The following is a 14,313-nucleotide window of genomic DNA, read 5'->3' as shown; positions in this document are numbered from 1 at the left end:
GCAGCCTGCAACAAGTGCTTTAAGCTGATACTGTGCAAAGGAGGTAACACCTCGAATCTGATGAAACACCTGGCGACGCATAGCATTTTGTTAAAAGCTGAAAAATGCACGGTATTTGATAGCTTGCTGCGAGCCCTCACACCATGCACATCTACTGCGGGTGGGTTGCCTGTTATTGGACGCGGAGTTAGCAACATCCCCCAAGAACCCGAGGAGTACAGTCCTGGCCCCTAGCCCTGCCAGTATAGCAGAAATGATGACAGATGATGATGGCAGCAGCAGCTGTTCTTCTCTGAGTGAGTGGCTTAATGTTGTTCGTGTGTAATTTACGTTGAGTAGGCTAACCACGTTATTAAATTAATGCACGTAAGGTGAACTAGCAAACACCGTCGTAGTTACATGCAGCTGTCTTCTTGTTTGACGGCAGATACTCCCTTCACCCTGGCCAAAAAGCCTAAAATGACCAAAGAAAAAGTGGAAAACAGCTAAACATGAGAGGTTTTTGGACAAAGTTTGTGTTTTTTCCATTGTTTAAGCACTGCTTCCAGCCAAGAGTGATACCATATATGCCCTATAGCTGCAGAAAAGGCTAGCATTGTTATCTTTTTTACAAAAAAACAGCTAAACATGAGAGGTTTTTGGACAAATTGTGTGTTCTCCATTCTTTAAGCACCGGTTCGAGCACCGTTTAAGCACCAGCACCATTTCAAAAGTACCGGTTTGGTACTGGTGTCGGATAAAACCTAAACGATACCCATCCCTACTCAGGTCATCTGGATCTGTTTTTTTTTTTTTTTTATCAGTTCCCAGAGTCAGAACCAGACACGGAGAAGCTGAATTCATTTATTTGAATAAAGCACCAAATTTGCAATGTTTCATTTTTAAGTTTAAATTCTAAAACTTACATTTTAACTACTGATTTTATCCATCTATTTTAAATCATCCTTTTTATACGTTTTTATTTTTTTAATGTCTTTATAAAGCACTTTGAATCACCTTGTTGTTGAATTGTGCTATATAAATAAACTTGCCTTGCCTAATCAAAAAGTCACATGACAGCAGCTCAGTACATTTAGGCAAGTAGACGTGGTCAAGACGACTTGCTGAAGATCAAGCTCAGCATTAGAATAGATATGAAACGTGATTTAAGCGACTACGGACACACGACCTGGCACCAACAACCATGCCATTTCACAAGCATTTCAGAAACCTCTGATGTACGAGGGTTAGGGAAACACCCCCAAAACAAATCGAAAGAAAAATTGGTGCAACATAGCATCATGATATTTTGCGTGTTGATGTTGTATTGATACACCAAACATCAATGTTTTATTAAATAAATAAAAATACTTATCTCCTGCACCACCATCCTGAGAGAATATCAGCAGAGCAAACTGATTAATTACATTAAATTAAAATCCATCCAACACAATTAAGCTGCCTCTTAATTCAGAGCAAGTGAATGGCTCAGTCGCATGAGGGGTAAATGGGACAGCAACCTGCTTGCACTAAAAAAAATAATTAAAAAAATATAAAAAGTGGATGTCTGGTGATTATATTGATTGTTTCCCCACATTCTCCGACTGATTGCAAATTGTGGTGATTGAACGGTTACCCAGACCTTAAGGGTGCTGCACAATTACAGCCACGTTTAATCGCAAAATGATTGCAGAGGTCGCCTGATAAGAGGCAACCTTTCTGCAAAAAGTTGCATATTGCAGATTGCCAACATGTTGCAATCGGTCTGAATGAGCCTTTGTCAATGACCACAAATCGAGAGGACTCAACACAATTGGTTGTAACGTATAAAACAGGAAGTTTGCTGAGCGCAAATATAACCCATCTTCAAATAACTGCTTCCAGCAGTATAACGCACCACTTTACAAATCTCAAATCATGTCAAACTGGTTTCTTGAACACAATAACGGATTCACTGTACTCAAACAGCGTTATAGTCACTAGATCTCAATCCAATAGAGCACCTTTGGGACGTGGCAGAACAGGAGATTAGCATCAAGGATGTGCAGCCAATAGTGATGGGATTTCCGGCTCTTTTTAGAGAACTGGCTCTTTTGGCTCGGCTCACTAAAAAGAGCCGGCTCTTTCGGCTCCGAACCGGCTCTTCAGGTTGTTTTGTTGCTTTAATTAACTTATTATTAACAATAATATAAAATTATGCACAAAAGGAATTACTAATGTAAAAAAAAAGTGGTTTTATATGTGGTGGCCCCTAGAGACAAAGCACGTACAAACTCCAAAACACATTCCTAGAGTTAACTGAACTTCCAAATCAGAGCTACCTAGATCACTTAAATTACACAATTGAAAGCATATGTGTATGGTTTGTGTATTTATACACAAGCACTCATATATATTCAAATAATTTAAAAAAATGTTCATTTACCTGTTACTACCACACACCAAATCCGGTCGTTGGTACTTCCTGGCTTGTGTAGCCACTAGGTAACAAAAGCTCAACACTGCCCATAGCATCCTGGAGCATTTCTGTTGTGTTTTGTATGTGCTTCAGAGTTTGTACGTGCTTCTGGAGTATTTACGTGTTTTGGAGTTTTTACAAGTTTTGGAGTTTTTACGTGTTTTGGAGTTTTTACGTGCTTCAGAGTTCGTACGTGATTTGAAGTTTGTATGTGCTTTGTCTGTAGGGGCCACCGTAAATATACTTTTATTTATTCACTCCACATAAAATGTAATAAATAAATCATATAATACAAAAACCAACAAGTCACAGTTCAACTTTTAACTATATAAATGTTCCGCTTTTTCCTTTTAAACCAATTTGGAAAATCTATGAGGAAAGTTCCAGCACCTTGTTGAATCTGTGTCATGAAGAACTGAAGCAATTCTGAAAGAAAAAAAGGGGTCCCGACCTGGTAATAAAGGGGCCAGTGAGCATAAATAAGCAAAAATATCCTTGCACAATGTTTTTTATGAAACATTTGGACCTTCTGAAAAACTTTTTCCCTGCATGGAAAACAGTCAAGGACAAAAAGACTGAGGCATCCTCAAGATCAGACATGCTTCCAACTGACATAAGAGTACACAGAACACATGTCGGGCTTTTTGAAAACATCTGTAGGCTCAGAGAAGTCTGTCAGGCAGGCAGGGTAAACAACATGGTTACTAGCATCTCACTCCCCCATGCTAGCCAGGCCTGTCAATCACATGAATCAAGCTAGTGGCTGCAATTCAAGTGGTTAAAGGAAGCCCGAGACACGGAAGACACGAGCTACACCGCACGAACAAAAACATGGCAATTTATTTAAAAAGGAAAACAGACACAGAAAGACAAATTTGAGTTTAAGGCTCAATGAAACAAAACACAACAAATGTGTAGCTAATTGAGATGTTCAGCTCAAAGAACTGCTGTGGTGACAACTTGAGCAGCAGGTTCAAAAATATGTAACAGAAGAAGAAAGAAAATGCGAAATCTGCCACTGAACAGGATGGGACAGAAAAGAGCAGAGAAGCGAAAACATGCAAAGGGAGGAAGACGAGCGCATCGGAACAGAGGAAATCTAACAAAAGACAACAGAACTCAGTCGGAACACAGCGAAGCCGAGCACAACACACCAGAACAGGCTGTAATTGTGTTGTGCGGGACTGACCCCAGCGCATCCCAGCAGGCACTGCATGATGAATGGGCCTGGCGATGACTACATCCCACTCCCCTCCTCCTCCTCCTTCTCACATGCTCTCTTCTCTCCCTCTCTTCTCTGTCGCCACTGTTAGCCCTTCTTCTGTCCCTCCCTTCCCCAAAACCGCACTCTATTCAGCTGCTGCCATCCCACAAGATTAATTTGCATTCAGTGCACTTAGTCCTCGTATTGTGCTCTGACACAATGACATATTACAGTGCACAGCACACCTATTAAACATATAGTCTAGCTTGAGGGACGATGCTTTTTTTTTTTTTTGCTCGATGGTTATGATAAAGTACAAATGTGTGCAAGCAAGAACCGTGAGGGTAGAGCTTTATTGGTTACAAACACAGAGAGGCTCTGACACGCGAGTCCAGGCGGAATCATTACAGGAACAGTTAGATAACCTCGATTAATGATTTACTAGACCCAAACTAATAAACTGGGTCAGATTGTGTTAGCGGCGGTAGCGAGAGCAGAGAGACCTTCAGGTTAGGCCGCATGAGAGCGAACACCAGCAGTAAGAGCGAACTAAAAAAGGAAAATTAAAGAGAGAGAAAGAAAAAAAGTGATAGAGGTGTTGGTGTTACTCCATCCTTGACCCTAAGGACAGAGACAGTAATGCATGGGAAATGGGCTTTTTCCTCTAGCTTTTTAAGCTGTTGTTTCTCTTTCTGCTGTTCCATCCTAACAATGTCCTGGGAGAAAAAAAATAGGGATACAAAATTTAATTTGCTACACTTTCTCTAGCCATCACCCACTGTGCCCGGGGGCAAAAGAAATGGATTCTGGAATTTATAAAGATGAGTGAAATAAAGAAATAAAACAGGGCACTCAGGAGAAGGCACCAGAAACAATGGCACAGAGGGTGGCAGGGAGAAACGAGAGCAGAGTTGGAGGAAAGTGGAGGGGCGGGCAAGAAACTGGGAGACTGTTATGTAGGCCAGACATGAACTCTATGGTTATCATAAACCAGCGCTGGGGCGCGGCCAACTAAAGACCAAGGGGTTACTCAAACAATCAGATGAGGGTGATGATAGCTGCCACTCCTGACGCTATCACGGCTAAACACGGAGGTGACTGAGGGGTTAACAAGTCATTACCTCACCCTGTTGCACTCCCAGGGGAGACACAGCATAGAGTTGTGGCAGCAGTGTATATGTGTGTGTGTGTTTTCCTCAAAGCCTGAACTGCACCTTTGGGCTAGCACTCAACAAAGGGAAGCTCAGCAAAGTGACGTCAGTACGGGGATGAAGCCAGCGTGCGGGAAGAAAATGGGAAACAAGGGTGTGGAAGATGGCGAATGGGGAGGTTTTGGACCGTATAGTGGAGTCACATTACTCCCCTGCAGCTCTGCTCTACCTGTCACATAAGCACTTTGAGGACTCGACACAAAAGCCTGAGCCTTCACAACTTCAAATGCCTGCTTTGCTGGGGCAGATCAGAGGCATTGGAGGGATAAAGGAAAGAATAAAGGTGAAAAAAAAAGTGCCAGGCTTGCTCAATGTATATTCACAGGATCCCCGTCATGAATATCATTATCAGATTCTTGACTCTATTTCATCCACTACTCAGTCCTACAGTTTAGGGGGGGGAAAAGGGAAGGGGGGAGGTTCCATCTCGGCCCACTGAGAGCCAATGAGCTCGGTCAAGCTGCAGCAGAGAGTTGGAGGCCATTACTAAGAGAAAACAAACACAGACCTCTGGCCAGGCACATACAGCCCGGCCCAGACACCTGTGTCCCATTCACCAAACATATCCGGGCACTTAACACTCCACAGAGGGGGTAGGGTTGTGTTTGTGTTTTCAGGCTCGCACACCCCACTAAAGTTCCTTCAGTTTGGTTTCTTTACCCAAACAAGCCTCCCAGCCTCTCTGCAAGGACCGAACGCTCGCTGCCGTACGCTTTCCGCTGAGAGCGGCCAGCCGTTATGCCGCCTGACTGTCACAACTGACCCCTCTCGAAGCTGCGCCCTTTGAATAAAAACTGGCCAAAAACCTGGCAAAACAAAGCTCATTCATCCTGCTGTCATTTGCAGTCTCCAGCCGTCCTTCTGTCTAGGTACCCCAGCTGTGTCTGGACCAACCTCCGCCAACACCTGTCCTGCACAGACAGGGACAGCTACACACACACAGGCAGAGGCATATCTCTCTGCCACACAGGATGAATGAGAGACAGCAGGCTAGGCAGACGTGGCACCGCCTCGGATCAGTGGAGGGGTACACGCGGAGCTGCCAGAAGCTAAACCTGGGGTCGGCACCGTCACAATTCTTTCCACCTCAGCAATTCAAAATGGAAAAGAGGCGTGTCATCAGCTGCGGTCACTTTGTAGCGCTGTATTCTCAGTGTCTCGGTATGATTTTATGAACTGATATGGAGATGACCCATAACCCTGAGGATGACTCACAGTTTCCAAACAAAGATGAAGGGGGAGGAAGAAAGCGGGACCGAGCTGTTTAGATGTATTAGCGGCCGTTTGCATGCTAGAATGTTTTGTTTGCTCTGAAGTCAAATACACTCGCAGATGGGAGCCGACTGGACACCAGATGACTTGCTGTGATGTGGTAAAATCGTCTGCTTTGGGGCCAAGAGACGGGAGAGAGGGAAAGAGAAGAGAACAGGGGCACTGGGCACCAGATGCCCTACAAAAGTCAATGCAGTCCTGGTGGGATGCCACCACTCTGGCGCGGTCGACTCTCAAGCAACTGGACGGAGAACAGAAAAGAGCGTGCCACAGATCTGCCTGCTCTTATGTTGTATTGCCGTCCCAACGAACAACAACTATCATTACAGGCTAACAAAGGAAAACTAAAACCTCTACCTGACTTTGCGTAGGTGTTCACTGCCTGCTTTTTTTTTTTTTTTTTCACAGTATCACGGCTCATCGTGACAGCGCTGTAAACATAAACTCGAGTTGGCAAACAGAGAACACGGGTTGCCTGACAGCGTGAGGTCAAAGCTGTGATCTTGTTTAGGCTCGAGGAAGAGCCGTCAAACAGCATGAACACAGGCCTGAGCACTGCAAAATACAGTACAGACACTGATTACACTGTCAGTTATCTGTAAATTGGTACACTTAAGTACATCTAATGCAACCTGCTACACCTCCTTTTGTGAAGGTCACAATTTGTGCGCATGTTAGCAGCTGTAGTCCGTAGGTTATTCTAAATTTATTCTCACTTCATGATTAAGAAAAAAATGATGGAGCTTGTACTTGTGTGACACGTGTGGTCTTTGCTTTTTGTGAAAGCTACTTCATTGAGTCCGTTTCACACTTGGTGGGTGGATTACTGGGACCCAAAACAATGCAGTGCAGAGACTGAAGTAGTTTCCATGGCCTGTAGTCAGACAAACATAAAAGGGAAGTACTTTATAATGACAGCATGAGACTACATTAGGGGTGGTGCAAGTAATCAACGCAATCAAAGCCCGGACAATGCATTCCAGTGGAGAACAAGCTGCAGCTTAAACTCACCCATGATCACTTATAGTGAGTACTAAGACAGAGACCCAACAACGTGACGCTCTACAAGCACTGCAAATTGAAAATGGCTTATCACAAGTACGACTGCTACGCGCAGGCACTTGAAGAAAAAGCATCCAAGAGTGCTTTGTCAAGACTGCAGCAAGCGCAAGACACAGTATTGTTTACTTTGTGTCCTCATCCAAGCACGGTACATTACGATTATAAACACGAGAAACCCTTCTGTTAGTAGCAGACGCGTTAAAATTGATTTCGAGAAAATGGCCTGAATGAACGACTGTTGGTAGAGGATGTAAATCATTTCTGTTATTTCCCTTGCCCACAGATTATTTTAACTGCACATTACTCCGACTAATGAAATTAATCTATGTCATAACAATTTGGTTATGACAACAATCATCCGAGTAAAAAAATGTTTAAATATAAATCAAGGAGAGGGCTGCTGTAACGTAAAGTAATTCAATTAATCAATGTGTCACAGCAATACTTTTGAATTTCAGGACCAGTACTTTTCTAATTAGGCGTCCTATTTATTAGGGCTAATATAATAGTATTATTATTAATGTGCTAACAGGGCAGGTAGTGAAATTAGGTGAAGATTAAATAACTGACATGCAGTATTCAGGTGGGGAAATACATATTAACCTTTGGAACAACTGTTATATTAATTGACTTATTAAAAAACAATCATTAGATTAATTTTAAAAAAGTGTAATTATTAAGTGGTGCCCCATATTATATTCACATGCATGAAAAGCAGTGGTCAAATGTATATTTGGTATATGGCACTGCTTAACAATTTACTAGTTATTAGTTATGCAATTTTGCAAATCTTGCAAAATTCCACTTAAACCTTAAATTCTCCTACTGCCTGTTCCTCAGTGACATACATGCAAATAGATGAACTTTTCTATTTAGAGTAAGGGATGGATGCTATTTGCAACTAAACTGTATACAGACTGAGACATGCATGCGTGAGAGCGTGCACACATGCCAGTTCGACAGTAGGTGAGAGTATGTTTGTGGTATGCGTAGTGCAGTCACACACGGCCGGGGCCACGGCAACTGAATAAACACAACCACCCTCATCCCCGCCTCCACCACCACGCCAACTACCGTTACCTATCTTCCCTCAAAGTTCATGTAAATGAGCTTTAAGCACCAAACCTATAGTTTAAAATATAATCATCATTGATTTCTAGTGTAATATGTAAGACGGGCTTAAAATTTAAAATACCTGGATGCGTTAAAAGCATTTCTTAAAGCAACACCGAGACAAATCACTGACAGATCTCTAACTCAGTTGGAAAAAAAAAAGAGCAAACCAAACATCTAAATGGACAAAGGAGGGAAAAAAATCTAATCATATCCGATGACTGATAGCACTTATGATGAGGATGGGGGGGTTAAAATATCCGGCGGTGAAGTGGTGCGTTCCCATTACGGCATCTCTCCATCTCTGAAAATGGCTTCATTAACAGGCCTGTGCCGAGAGCTCCCTCGCCGAGCGTACGAACGCGCAGTACCCCGAGGGTCCACCGGAAAGGCTGAGGTGAAGTCCATTAACACCCGACAGCTTGTTTTTTGACCACTAAATAAAACAAGATACTTTTTCTCTGTCTGCAGTATAAATAGCCTTTAGCTTAGGGGCTGGAGAGCACGAAAACTCTCCACTCGAAGTAGAAAATTAAACCCATTGATTTAGTGCTGTTGATCTGGAGGAAAGTGAAGATGTAAAAACCCGTACGAAGAGCAAGGTCACGCAATATTCAGAAGCCCGTGGACCTGAGAAACAGCTTCTTATCAAAATTTATACAGAGGGTAGCCAAACGAGGCTCTTTTGTTATTCATTAGAAGCAATTTAACAGCCAATCTTTGTTCAGTGTAACTCCCGCTGTGGGCCTAATCAGAGCACAATTGAGTTTAATGTACTAAAGACAACTGATGTTTTTCCTACTACGTCATTCTTTCATTGTATCTTTTTCTGGATGAGCATGTCAACTAAAGAGATGTAAAGGTCTCTATCTTAGCAGTGGTAAGGGGAAATGGGTGTGATAAAAAAAACAAACCCTGTTCCCTGCCATATCTCATGACCTGTCTTGCTTTTCTGGCATTCATTCTGACCCCTCAGGCAACTAGAGCCGGCTACCTCCAAGCCCATGACATAGGTCTTAATTTCCCAGCACTTACACTCCAGTCATGTGTCATTTGATGAAACACAACACCCCAGTTACCATTATTTGTCTGGATACAGGATCCTCTGGAATGTATCGGATTCCTGCCTCAGGGGGTATGCACCTCGGAAACATGGTCCTACCTCCACCAGCGACTCTCTTCCACCCTCCTCCCCCAACCCCCTCCGCTTTCCATTCAGTAAAATTCCACTAGAGGCCTGCTTGATTCGCACTGCCTCATCGCCGATCAGCCTAGCACGCATCACAATAGAGGAACAGTTTATTGTATTGAGGGCAGTTTTCCTCCTTTGGGTCACACTGCCAGCTAAAGAGTAAACATCACGCTGAACTCTACCTTTTGTGCAACCAAAGTTGAAGCCAGGTCACACTGCCATCTGTGCATGAAAGCAGGTCCCGGAGCTCTTAATGAAATTCAAATAGAAAAAAAACGATTTTGTGCTCTGGTGCAACAAGGGTCACAACATATCTCCCCCTCCCCAGAGAGCAACAGTTATACCATGCGGTACTTGGGCTGGTAGTACGGAGTATCTCTGAGTCACTGGCCGGCGTAATTCAGTCTAGGGAATTATGACAGTGGAAAATCATTTCCCCGGGCCGGGGATGGGAGGCCATTGCTAATCGTTCAGTAATCTGATCTGCCTGCATACTGTAGCATTCAGCTAGCCTCGCCAGCCACTCGCACATGTGGACACCCCTACCGCCTGCCAACTGTCTGGATGGACGCTAGCGCCATTCAAAGACAACTCTCCAGGTTTTCCCGAGGATTACAGATGATATCGGATCATTTGCTAATACTCGGTTGTGCTGCGCTGTCTGAAATGTATTTACTTTTCTCCTGCTCTCCAATACGCCTCATGGTAGCCCAGCCTAAGCCCAAAAATGCCACCTCCACATTCCGGGACAGAAAAGACACTTAAACGCAATCTACTTTTTAGAGGCTACAGTGGCGCAATCTGCCTCTCGAACTCTGGCTTATTAATCCAAAAGCTTCATTTTAATGAGGGAACATCTGACTTTGTCTGTCAGACAGCAGGCTCTAGCTGGGTTTACGTCGAATTGCAGATTCCAGTATCTTGTGGAGCTAGTGGTGTTGTAGTAATATGTGAATAAAAACCATAGGGAGCAGCTCTGTGGCACAAAGCAGTGCTTATAACCAGCAGAGAAGGTTGAGGGTTGTTGGGGGGGGAGTTGAGTTTGGAAAGATGCCTGGCTTCGGCCTCACACTAAAGAGAGGTCTGCCCCCCACACACAGAGTGGAGCTACAAGGAGCAGTGACATGGAAAAATACAAGCGCTGGCAAGTTGTTGGGCCCTGCAGCTCCCAACAATTACTGCACATAGCTTTAAATGTGATGATAGTTACTGCTTACAATTAAATTTACATCCACCTCTACAAGGAGATAAGCAACGACGAAGGGCTGGAGCCTCTGATCGACAGCCGATCTCCCTCTGTTCCCTGTTAAAACCTTAAAATCTACAATGACATACTGCCTGTGATCATGCCTCATTCTGATAAACGCTCAAGACGCGCCTCGGTGACGCGATCTGTCATACAGCATCATACCCGCGCTATTTTATCAACCTGCGCGTATGTGTGTGTGTGCGCGCGTGTAGGCATTGTAGCCCTGCTGCGCTGTTTCACAGGTATATCTAAGTGAAAAGATGTTGATATATGATCAAATGGATGCGGCAGCAGTGGCAGCCTTCATCAGCTGAAAGCGCTAGATCACAGCATGGTTGGCAGCCAGTGGGAGCAGTCAGATGGAGGGTTAGAACAACCAGACAAACAGTTGGCACGGATAAATAGAACACAACTTAGGATCTGGCTTTCCACAAAATTTTGACAAACAAATGACAGCAACCTCACTCCTTAAAAAAATATAATCTGAAAATGGAATAAGCCCCACTTTTTTTCTCTCTCTCTCTCTCCACAGATGCAGGGTGGGACATTTGATAAACAACACATGGCTTGGGAATAGCAAAAAAGGAAAAGAAAAAAAAGTTAAGCAATGGTCAAATGAATCTCTTGATACATAAAATCAGCAGGGCACTGCTTTTCACTTGCAAAAATTTGCTCTGCAGCTGAGGCAAAATGCAGGGAAAGTCCTTGTGACTTTGCCAAATACATTCTGAGCGTGAGTCACTGTTCTTTAGTAATCTCTTAGTCACTTGAGGTGCACACTTCCATGCTCCAACGCCCCAAGGCAACAGATTTCAGGCAGGTCTGGACTGCCTACCCCCCTTTTTTCTCTCTTTTCTTTTTTTTTTTTTAAGTGTTTATAGTTTTTAACGGATGCGGTGCTTGGTGGAGGCATGCATTTGCTCCATTTTACGCCAGACAAGAGCAACAAAGCAGGCTCACAGAGAGAAGACACAAATCGTATCTGAGCCTTCCTTCTGTGCATGGCTGGAGCCCTTTTACAACAACCACCAAGCCACATGTAAACATATCAGAACCGGGTGCATTTCTCGTGCATTTGAAAATGTCCCACTTTCTCAGAATACAAAAAAACCCTCATCTGGTTAATAATTTGACCTAATCAGCTTCACATTATTAGTTGTAAACAGTTAGTAAATTAGAAAAATCAATAAACAAACACCAGCATTTAGATGACTCCTACAGGTATCTGATAAATCCCATAATAACAGCTTTGAACAAGCAAGTTTCAAGAAAAAAATATGATCACCTAAATCAAATGAAGTCATATTAAAGCACTAGTTACACTCCCGTGCTAATCTTTTGTCCACCTCTGCCACGCGCAGCAGACACTCGCATAAATCTGTTATTTTACGCACACTATCATTCGCCTTTTTAACCACAGCACTGTAACAGGTCTGCTGTTAACACTGCGGCCGGATAGCGCAAACTTATGGGAGGGCGATAATTTCCTAACACCGTGCACACTGAGCCACAAAGTTGTAGAAAGCAGTTCTGCTCGGTGCCGAGCTGTGCCGTCTGGTCCCCTCGATAAAGGAATTCCCGTGAAAATCACGGAGCGGTTCTATCCTGAGCACAAACTTCCACCCGACGCGCTCCACGACAATAACGTTAGCCCCTCGATCACCGCTGCTACGTGGACGAGCGTGAAATCTGTGCCGAGGGGCCGCCACCATAATAACAACGCCGGGGCTTTATGTTCCCAGCTAGTGGGCAGAGAGAGAAAGAGAGGGAGATCAGGCCGAAAAAAAACTGGCCTCATCTCCGTCTGCGCCAGACAACTAGCCTGGCCTGGGGAGACCGAGCGACGAGGCTTTCGGTCGCCTACCAAATAGCAAAAACACCGCGACGCTCCGTGCGGTCGTGTCGATTTTCACTCACCTTGTCCGTATGTGACGACGCACGGATGTTGTGCACAGGAGGCCGGCCGGGTTGAATGTGGTGATTTAAGCGCGCCGGGCTCACGTCGTCTCGGTTTGCTGTCGGCCGTGATGTGGAAGCGGGCAGAGCGGACTCGGCTGGGAGAAATCGGGAAATGTGAGAAAGACCCTCTCTCCTGCAGCTCTGTGCACAGGCAGTAGCCCATAACTGTCGTCAGGAGGCGCCAGCGCGGCGCATTTTTCCTCCTGATATGCGCATGCATGCATGCAAGCTACAGAACTCCTCAAAGAAATCACTGTGCGATCTTGTTCCTGCAGGAGATTACTGCGGGAGCGTCCCTGATCGACAATGCGGAGATTATTTGTCTTCTTGTGCTTCCACATTTGTCGAAAACTATTACAATTGCACTTAAAAGTTTTTGATATATTTTTTTTAGGAAAAGGGGTAGTTGAGGGAAAGGAATGCTATGCGCACAAGGAGCCAACATTTAGGTCATTTAACCGGTTTTGCATCAGTCTCTGTTTCCTTATAAGAAGCACTTACACAGTGTTGAGTCATAGTGGCTTTATCACTGCATTACTACAGTTATCCTTTCACACTATGGTATTTTCATTATCTTGTGAAGGATATGTCTAATGGAATACTTGTATTTGCAACCATAGTCTTGGTGATGCTTAATAATACAAAACATTTCACAGCAAACATCAATATCTTTGAATCATCTGCAATAAAACTGGTGACGACGGTCCATAATAGCCTAAATAACAACCAACTGTCTGTCGTGTCATGTGCCAAACAGATTCACACAGTATCAAGGCGATGACTTCTTGAAGCAGCTCTGTAACACGAAGCATCTGAGATGCGGCAGCACACCTACACGTCCTCTGACCTTGTGACTCTTGCAGTTGGTGATTTTAATTACAGGCCGGTTAATCCGAGACAAAGCCGTTCTTCAAAACAACTGGCTCACATGATCAAGGAGAAAGGGTCAGAAAACTCATTAGGACAAAAGGGCTGTGCCCAAAAGGTTTGCTTTGTTGTGCTATAGGGCAAGAGACTGTCTGTTCACCCCATTTGAAGAAAAACAACAGGACAAGGCCAGTGGAAATTTCTGCTCCCCTATTATGTAAATATGATTACTCAAACCCTCAATCATTAACAAATGGAGCCACCTATCTGATAGAATTCAACCAGTTTACACTTGAAATCCTAAATCTAGGTAAGAGATCAAAAGAAAAAGGACAACATGGGGATTTTCCACTTGGAGGTGATCATAAAGAATCCCAGACGCTTCATCTTGACTTGCTAAAGGGCAGCTGCATGCTGCCAGTGCTCCAGACCTCCATCTAATCCCTGCCCTCTGACTCCACAACCTCTCTGACCTTAAATAAACATTAGGGACTTAGTTGCCATCTGTAATCTTCAACATCCTTTGGCCCACTAATTGGAGTTTCACACCGCAAAGACACCCTGACCTGAATCAGAGCAGGTGGATAGACAAACTGTGTGTGTGTGTGTGTGTGTGTGTGTGTGTGTGTGTGTGTGTGTGTGTGTGTGTGTGTCGAGGACACAATTGGCCTACACGAGCTCTCACACATCAACCAAGCAGTCTGTCTGTCTTCTGTTTTTCCCTGTCTCCGGAAATAGCGCTTTACA

The 14,313-nt window shown here is 44.1% G+C and overlaps 1 protein-coding gene across 3 annotated transcripts in view; it reads right to left on the bottom strand.

Annotated features, from left to right (window-relative positions):
• LOC101482509 (bifunctional heparan sulfate N-deacetylase/N-sulfotransferase 1) overlaps positions 1-14,313 on the bottom strand; it is a 51,707-nt gene that overhangs the window by 36,025 nt on the left and 1,369 nt on the right. The window contains exon 1 of one of the 3 annotated variants that reach the window (XM_004571716.4): positions 12,658-12,862. The exons of the other annotated variants lie outside the window; for them this stretch is intronic. The gene's annotated coding sequence lies outside the window, so the exon portion shown is untranslated. Of the gene's footprint in view, positions 1-12,657; positions 12,863-14,313 lie in introns of those variants that run through there. 3 annotated transcript variants of the gene reach the window in all.

The sequence above is a fragment of the Maylandia zebra genome, linkage group LG2, assembly GCF_041146795.1.
Source record: "Maylandia zebra isolate NMK-2024a linkage group LG2, Mzebra_GT3a, whole genome shotgun sequence".
NCBI classification, from domain to species: Eukaryota; Metazoa; Chordata; class Actinopteri; order Cichliformes; family Cichlidae; genus Maylandia; species Maylandia zebra.
This window is presented reverse-complemented; position numbering and strand designations above follow the sequence as displayed.